Source organism: Schistocerca americana, chromosome 4 (genome assembly GCF_021461395.2).
Source record: "Schistocerca americana isolate TAMUIC-IGC-003095 chromosome 4, iqSchAmer2.1, whole genome shotgun sequence".
Lineage (NCBI taxonomy): Eukaryota > Metazoa > Arthropoda > Insecta > Orthoptera > Acrididae > Schistocerca > Schistocerca americana.
The window spans coordinates 165,336,456-165,344,727 of record NC_060122.1 but is presented as its reverse complement, the minus strand read 5'-3'; positions in this window follow the sequence as shown (position 1 = coordinate 165,344,727).

Here is an 8,272-nt window from a genome sequence, read left to right as displayed (position 1 = left end):
TACACTGGTGGACAGCAGTTGCCTACAACTGATGAGCGTAATACGCCCTCTAACAACTGAAGATCGTAATACAGCTTCTAACAACTGAAGAGTGTAATACGACCGACCTCCACCGGTTTAAATAATCCTCATAGGAAGAAATGACATTAGGGAAAGACATTTGCTTTGGTGTCCCCTACAACCTCTCAGGGTTTGTCGGTTTAAATACTTTTCACCCTGTATATTACAGTTACATAGTGTGTGTTTGTCTCGAGACAGCGTAATTGACAGCACGTAAATACCAGCTATTACGAGTACATGCTGAAAAGTAATGCTCCGAACTTTTTATTCTGTTCTAAGTATTGGTGTTGGTATGACATGTCACGCATATTACTCGTTTGACTTTCCCACTTCGCTGACCCAAGCTGCAACCTTCTGACGCTAGAGTGTTCCTAATTGTAGTGTGTAATATGGTTGCGTGTAGTATAACTATGTCGGTGCGTGAAAGCAGCGTTCTGTCATCGAATTTCGAATTCGAAGAATTTGTCCGTACATGGGGCACCTTCACCTTCGACATGACAATGCCATACCACACACGAGCGCTGCTAGATCTGCAAAAATCCGACACCTTGAGTTCAGTGTCACCGATCATCCTCCATATTGTCCCGACTTCGCCTCGTAAGATTTCCACCTGTTTCCAAAACATAACGAACACCTTCGAGGACTTCGTGAAGCGATTCAAGCAGAGGTGAGGTTGTGGCTCCGTCAACAAAGTCAAACATTCTACTCGTACAGTGATGGTATAAAGAGCACAGTTGGTTTCTCGTTGGGAGATATGTATTCGGTGCCAGGGTCAATATTCACGGAGATAAATATGCAGACATGAAGAATAATGATGTGGAATGTTAATAAAGTTTGTTTGGTTTTAGAAGCATTAAGTGTTGTCATATAAATAATTCGGAGGCCTTACTTTTCTGTATTAGCCCAGTATTTGAGAATGAGATCATTTAGCGACTTCCAACAAACTTTACATATGATGTCAAAGTTTCACTATCATTTCTCGCTAATAACCCCCCTCCACACACACACACACACACACACACACACACACACACACACACACACACACACACAAAATGCTGAAAAGAAAAACAGTTTGTGGCTTACTACATTTTAGTGAAACTTCAGCTTTACTACCGACTCTATTCACTACACAGTTCACGTACAGTGTACCTCTGTTACATCCAGTGAACCCTACTGAGAGCACGGAGTGACTTCCATCAAACTTCAAGGATAATTGCAAAGCATTTATAAACTTTTCCTGACTTACATGCTTAATTTTAAACATTTTACGCATTAACTAATTTGTAAACTGTTTTATCAAGGAAGGTCGATTCTTTAAAGAATCGATGGTTCACTAGTAACGATGAAACCGCAAGTGTCGACAAGGCTTCATGGTTTCCTGGTCTTTTTGCAAGCAAGTGTCAGGCGGTTAGTGTGAGACGAGTTGCCAACGTCAGCGGGTTGCCCCACTATAAAACGATTTGACAGCATACGCCGAGGTGGTAAAACTGTAGGATAGTGATATGCATATATACAGATGGCGGAACTACCACGTACGCAGGACATAAAAGGGCAGAGATTGGCGTAACTGTCATTTGTGCTCAGGTGATTCATGTGAAAAGATTTCCGACATGATTATGGCCGCACGACGGAAATGTCAGACTTCGCAAAAAAAATGTATCTGAATTCCTAAGGGACCAAACTGCTCAGGTCATGGGCCCCCTAAACTTACACACTACTTAAACTAACTTAACTAAAGCTAAGAACAACACACACACACACACACACACACACACACACACACACACACACACACATGCCCGAGGGAGGATTCGAACTTCAGACTGGAGCAGCTGCGCAGTCCGTGACATGGCGCCTCAAACCACGCGGCCAATACGCACAGGCAGACTTTGGACTCAGAGTGGTAGTTGGGACGCATGGGACGATCCAATTCGGAAATCGTTAGGGAATTCAATATTCCGAGATCCACAGCGTACCGAAAGTACCACACTTCAGGCATTATCTCTCACCACGGACAAGGCAGTAGTCGACGGCCTCATTTAACGACCGAGAGAAGCGGGATTAGCATAAAGCTGACAGTGTTAATAGACAAGACACACGGCTTGAAATAACCACATAAATCAGTGTAAAACGTACGATGGACGTATATGGCAGGACAGAGTGATGAAGTTTGTCGTTAATGGGTTATGGCAACAGACGACCGACGCGGGTGCCTTTGCACTGCATTGCGCCTCTTCTGGGATCGTCGGTTGGACGTCACACGACTGGAAAACCGTGGCCTGGTAACATAAGTCCACATTTCAATTGGTAAGGACTGAGTGACAGGTTTCAGCTAGAAATAGCGAATACTCTGTTCAAGAATCACAAGAGGATGAGGTATACGTGGAAAAGGCTGGGTGATACGGGGAGATTTCAGTTAGATTACACCATGGTCAGACAGAGATTCCGAAATGAGATAATGGATCGAAAGGCGTACCCAGGAGCAGATGTAGACTCAGATCACAATATAGTAGTGATGAACAGTAGGCTGAAGTTTAAGACTTTAGTCGGGAAGAATCAATAAGCAAAGAAGCAGGATGCGGAACTACTAAGAAATGACGAGATACGCTTTAATTTATCTAAGGCTATAGATACAGCAATAAGGAATAGCCCAGTAGGCAGTACAGTTGAAGAGGAATGGACATCTCTAAAAATTGCCATCACAGAAGTCGGAAAGAAAAAGTTACAAAGAAGGTAACTACGAAGAAACCACGGGTAACGGAAGAAATACTTCATTTGATCGATGAAAGGAGGATCTACAAAAATGTTCCAGTAAACTCAGGAACACAGAAATACAAGTCACTTAGGAATGAAATAAACAGGAAGTGCAGGGAAGCTAAGAAGAAATGACTCCATGAAAAATGTCAAGGAATCGAAAAAGAAATGATTGTCGGAAGGACACACTCAGCAGACAGGAAAATCAAAACAACCTTTGGTGACATGAAAAGCAAGGATGGTAACAATATGAGTGCAATGGGATTCCACTGCTAAATGCAGACGAGAGAGCGGATAGGTGGAAAGGATACACTGAAAGCCTTTATGATGGGGAAGAGGAAACAGGAGTCGATTTAGAAGAGATAGGGGATCCAGTATTAGAATCAGAATTTAAAAGAGATTTGGAGGATTTAAGATCAGATAAGGCAAAAGGGATAGATAAAATTCCCCCAGAATTTCTAAAATCATTGGGGAAGTGGCAACGACTATTCACGACAATTCACGTTGGTGTGTGGAATGTATGAGTCTGGCGATATACCATCTGACTTTCGAAAAAAGTATCATCCACAAAATTCTTAAGATGGCAAGAGCTGACAAGTGCGAGAATGATCGCACAATCACCTAAACAGCTCATGCATCCATGCTGCTGACAAGAATAATATTTAGAAGAATGGAAAAGAAAATTGAGGATGTGCTAGACAACGGACAGTTCGGCTTCAGAAAAGGTAAAGACACGAGAGAGGCAATCCTGACGTTGCGGTTGATACTGGAAGCAAGACTAGAGAAAAATCAAGACAGGTTGACAGGATTTGTCGACCTGGAAAAAGCCTACGACAGTGTAAAATGGTGCAAGATGTTCGAAATTCTCTGAAAAATAGGGGTAAGCTATACGGAGACACGGGTAATGTACAATATGTACAAGAGCCAAGAGGCTCTAATAAGAGTGGGCGATGAAGAACGAAGCGCTCGGATTAAAAAGGCTGTAAGACAGGGATTTAGCCTTTCGACCGTACTGTTCAGTCTCTACATCGAAGAAGCAGTGATAGAAATAAAAGAAATGTTAAAGGATGTCAATGATACGATTCGCTGGTGACGTTGCAGTCCTGTCTGAAAGTGAAGAATAATTACATGATCTGCTGAACGGAATGAACAATATAATGAGTAGTGAATACGGATTTAAATCGATTAAAGACGAAAGTAATGAGAAGTAGCAGAAATGAGAACAGCGAGAAATTTAACGTCAGGAGTGTTGGTCACGAAGTAGATGAAGTTGAGGAATTCAGCTACCTAGGCGGTAAAATAACCCACGGCGGACGGAGCAAGGAGGACAACGAAAGTAGACTAGCAATGGCAGACATGGCATTCCTAGCCAGGAGAAGTCTTCTAGTATCAACCGTAGATATTCAATTGAGGAAGAAATTTCTGAGAATGTGCGTCTTGAGTACAGAATTGTATGGTAGTGAGCTCAAATGGCTCTGAGAACTATGGGACTTAACATCTGAGGTCATCAGTCTGTATGGTAGTGAAACATGAACTGCGGAAAAACTGGTACAGAAGAGAATCGAAGCATTTTAGATGTGGTGCTACATACGAATGTTGAAAATTTGGTGGAGTGATGAGGGGGTTCTACGCAGACTTGGTGAGGAAAGGAATGTTGTATCGATAGTTCCGATGCCACAGGGTAGGTTGTCACTACAAGAGCGGAAGATGTTCGCCGACCACAGCGCCCTCTAGCCGACGCAGTGCAGCTCTAAGACCGCCACTCGACTTTCGCCCAGTTCATGAAGAGCAGACGGCCGAGAACCATCGCTTTAGTTTATCTTACTTTTGAGACTTTCTTAGCGGGACTTTGGCTGCACACCTACGTGCTCATTACCTAAAGTTATGTAATATGTTTGGATATGTTTATACAATAGTAAAACCACTTTTACTTTTCATGGGGGCTTAATTAAAAAGAAAAGACTAATATTAATGAATAAATGCAATAATTTTACTAGCTGTGTGACCGGTTACGAAGTCTCGTAACTGGTTGGACCTGATTATTATTAACTCGCAATCCGACTCCATAAAATAAAAATAAAGAATGTCAAGGAATTTTCATTAACACAATTGATTAATTAAGTCCCCTGCAACTATAAAAGCTACGAAACAACAAAGCACAAGTGTAACTGTTCTGTGTGTGGTAGTGTGGCTCAACGTACATGTATCTGGCTGGTTTCTTTCTCAATACGACAAAATATTTTAAACACAATTTACAATGAACTAATTGAAAAACCAGACATACTATAATTGCACATAGAAACCGGAATTACAAGTCTAATAAATGAACACGAGCCAGATGCTTTGTTGACTGTACCTGTGAGCAAGCGGGATTGTTATTAAAGAAAACTGTAATACCTTTTTACCTCATTATATATTGACGAAAATATTCCATTACACCAGCACCATAAATCAAAAACCCATGTCCTTTCTCAAATATATTCTGACAATTGCACCTTATTCCATCTATACATTACCCCAACCAAACAGTACAACGTTTCAGTCAACACTCAGATCGTCTACTCTGTCGCCCAACAGAACAACGACTGCCCTCGACATCCTCTGAACTACTACTGCCCCAGTGGAGGCGGCGGAATAACAATCCTTGGCGCAATCTCTGGCGCTGTGGCTCAGTGTAGCCACCTTTCAACTTTACTCGCAGTACCGACGTGCTTTACCTCATCTGCTCCTAGTCGCTTCCTTTCATTCGGCATCTCTTGTCAGCTTCCAGGAGCAGAACCATGCGTCGCCTTCCAGGCGGGATACAAAAACGGAATATGTGGAAAGCACTGATAAGAAGAAGGGACAGGATGATAGTACATCTGTTAAAACATGAGGGAATGACTTTTATGGTACCAGAGGGAACTGTAGAGGGCACTGTAGTGGATGACAGAAACTGGAATACATCCAGGAAATAACTGAGGACGTAGGTTGCAAGTGCTACTCTGAGATGAAGAGGTTGGCACACGAGAGGAATCCGTGGTGGGCCACATCAAACCAGTCAGAAGACTGATGCCCTACCCCCCACCCCTACCACCCCCCCCCCCCCACCCGCCACCCCGCACCCCGTAAAAGAAAGGACTGAGGATAGAGTTCGAGTGTGGCATAGACGCCACGAAGCCAAGGAGCTAAGTTATCAACAAGGCACTGTTCAAGATGGCAGTGGCTGCATAATGCTGTGGGCTGTGTTTAAACGGAATGGTCCTTTGGTTCAGCTGTACCGGTCACTGACTAGAAATAGCTATGGAAGGCTACTTGTAGACTATTTGCTGCCTTTCATGGACTTCATGGAATTTTTATGGATGAAAATGCGTTATGTCACAGGGTCACAGTTTATCGCGATTGGTTTCAAGAACATCATCTGGACAGCTAAATGGTTCAAATGGCTCTGAGCACTATGGGACTTAACTTCTGAGGTCTCCAGTCCCCTAGAACTTAGAACTAATTAAACCTAACTAACCTAAGGACATCAAACACATCCATGCCCGAGGCAGGATTCGAACCTGCGACCGTAGTGGACGCGCGGTTTCAGACTGTAGCGCCTAGAACCGCTCAGCCTCTCAGGCCTGCCTGGACAGCTAGAGCGAATGATTTGGCCACCCTGATCTCCCGACACGTGGCCCGTCGTATATTTGTGGGACATAATCAACAGGTCAGTGAGTGCACAAAATCGTGCACCTGGAACACTTCCGCAAATACGGACAGCTGCAGAGGCAGCATGGATCAATATTCCTACAGCTGACATCCCACGGCTTGTTGAGTGCTTGCCACATCACAGGGGAAGACAGCACTGCAGTTCCTCCACCAAATCCTCGCACAAACGAAAAAATGGCTGACATCGAAATAAGTGTCCAAGGAATAGAAAAGCAACTGAAATCACTCAACAGAGGAAAGTCCACTGGACCTGACGGGATACCAATTCGATTCTACACAGAGTACGCGAAAGAACTTTCCCCCCTTCTAACAGCCGTGTACTGCAAGTTTCTAGAGGTACGGAAGGTTCCAAATGATTGGAAAAGAGCACAGGTACTCCCAGTCTTGAAGAAGGGTCGTCGGGCAGATGCGCAAAACTATGGACCTAATCTCTGACATCGATTTGTTGTAGAATTTTAGAACATGTTTTTTGCTCGTGTATCATGTCAATTCTGGAAACCCGGAATCTACTCTGTAGGAATCAACATAGATACCGGAAACAGCGATCGAGTGAAACCCAACTCGCTTTATTTCTTCATGAGACCCAGAAAATATTAGATACAGGCTCCCAGGTAGATGCCATTTTCCTTGACTTCCGGAAGGCGTTCGATACAGATCCGCACTATCGCCTGATAAACAAAGCAAGAGCCTACGGAACATCAGACCACCTGTGTGGCTGGATTGAAGAGTTTTTAGCAAACAGAACACAGCATGTTGTTCTCAATGGAGAGACATCTACAGACGTTAAAGTAACCTCTGGCGTGCCACAGGGGAGTGTTATGGGACCATTGCTTTTCACAATATATACTAATGACCTAGTAGATAGTGTCGGAAGTTCCATGCGGCTTTTCGCGGATGATGCTGTAGTATACAGAGAAGTTGCAGCATTAGAAAATTGCAGCGAAATGCACGAAGATCTGCAGCGGATAGGCACTCGGTGCAGGGAGTGGCAACTGACCCTTAAGGTAGACAAATGTAATGTATTGCGAATACATAGAAGGATCCTTTATTGTATGATTATATGATAGCGGAACAAACACTGGTAGCAGTTACTTCTGTAAAATATCTGGGAGTGTGCGTGCTGAACGATTTGAAGTGGAATGATCATATAAAATTAATTGTTGGTAAGGCGGGTACCAGGTTGAGATTAATTGGGAGGGTTCTTAGAAAATGTAGTTCATCAACAGAGGAGGTGGCTTACAAAACACTCTTTCTACCTGTACTTGAGTATTGCTCATCAGTGTGGGATCCGTACCAGGTCGGGTTGACGGAGGAGATAGAGAAGATCCAAAGAAGAGCGGCGCGTTTCGTCACAGGGTTATTTGGTAAGCGTGATAGCGTTACGGAGATGTTTAGCAAACTCAGGTGGCAGACTCTGCATCGCGGTGTAGCTTGCTGTCAAGGTTTCGATAGGGTGCGTTTTTTGGATGATGTATCGAATATATTACTTCCCCGTACTTATACCTCCCGAGGAGATCACGAATGTAAAATTAGAGACAATCGAGCGCGCACGGCGGCTTTCCGGCAGTCGTTCTTCCCGCGAACCATACGCGACTGGAACAGGAAAGGGAGGTAATGACAGTGGCACGTAAAGTGCCCTCCGCCACACACCGCTGGGTGCCTTGCGGAGTATAAATGTAGATGTAGAGCTGCTGCCCTTCACTGGCAAAAGGAGGTATACCGTGACTTTTGGCGCCTCAGTATATTGGAAGACTTGAAAAAT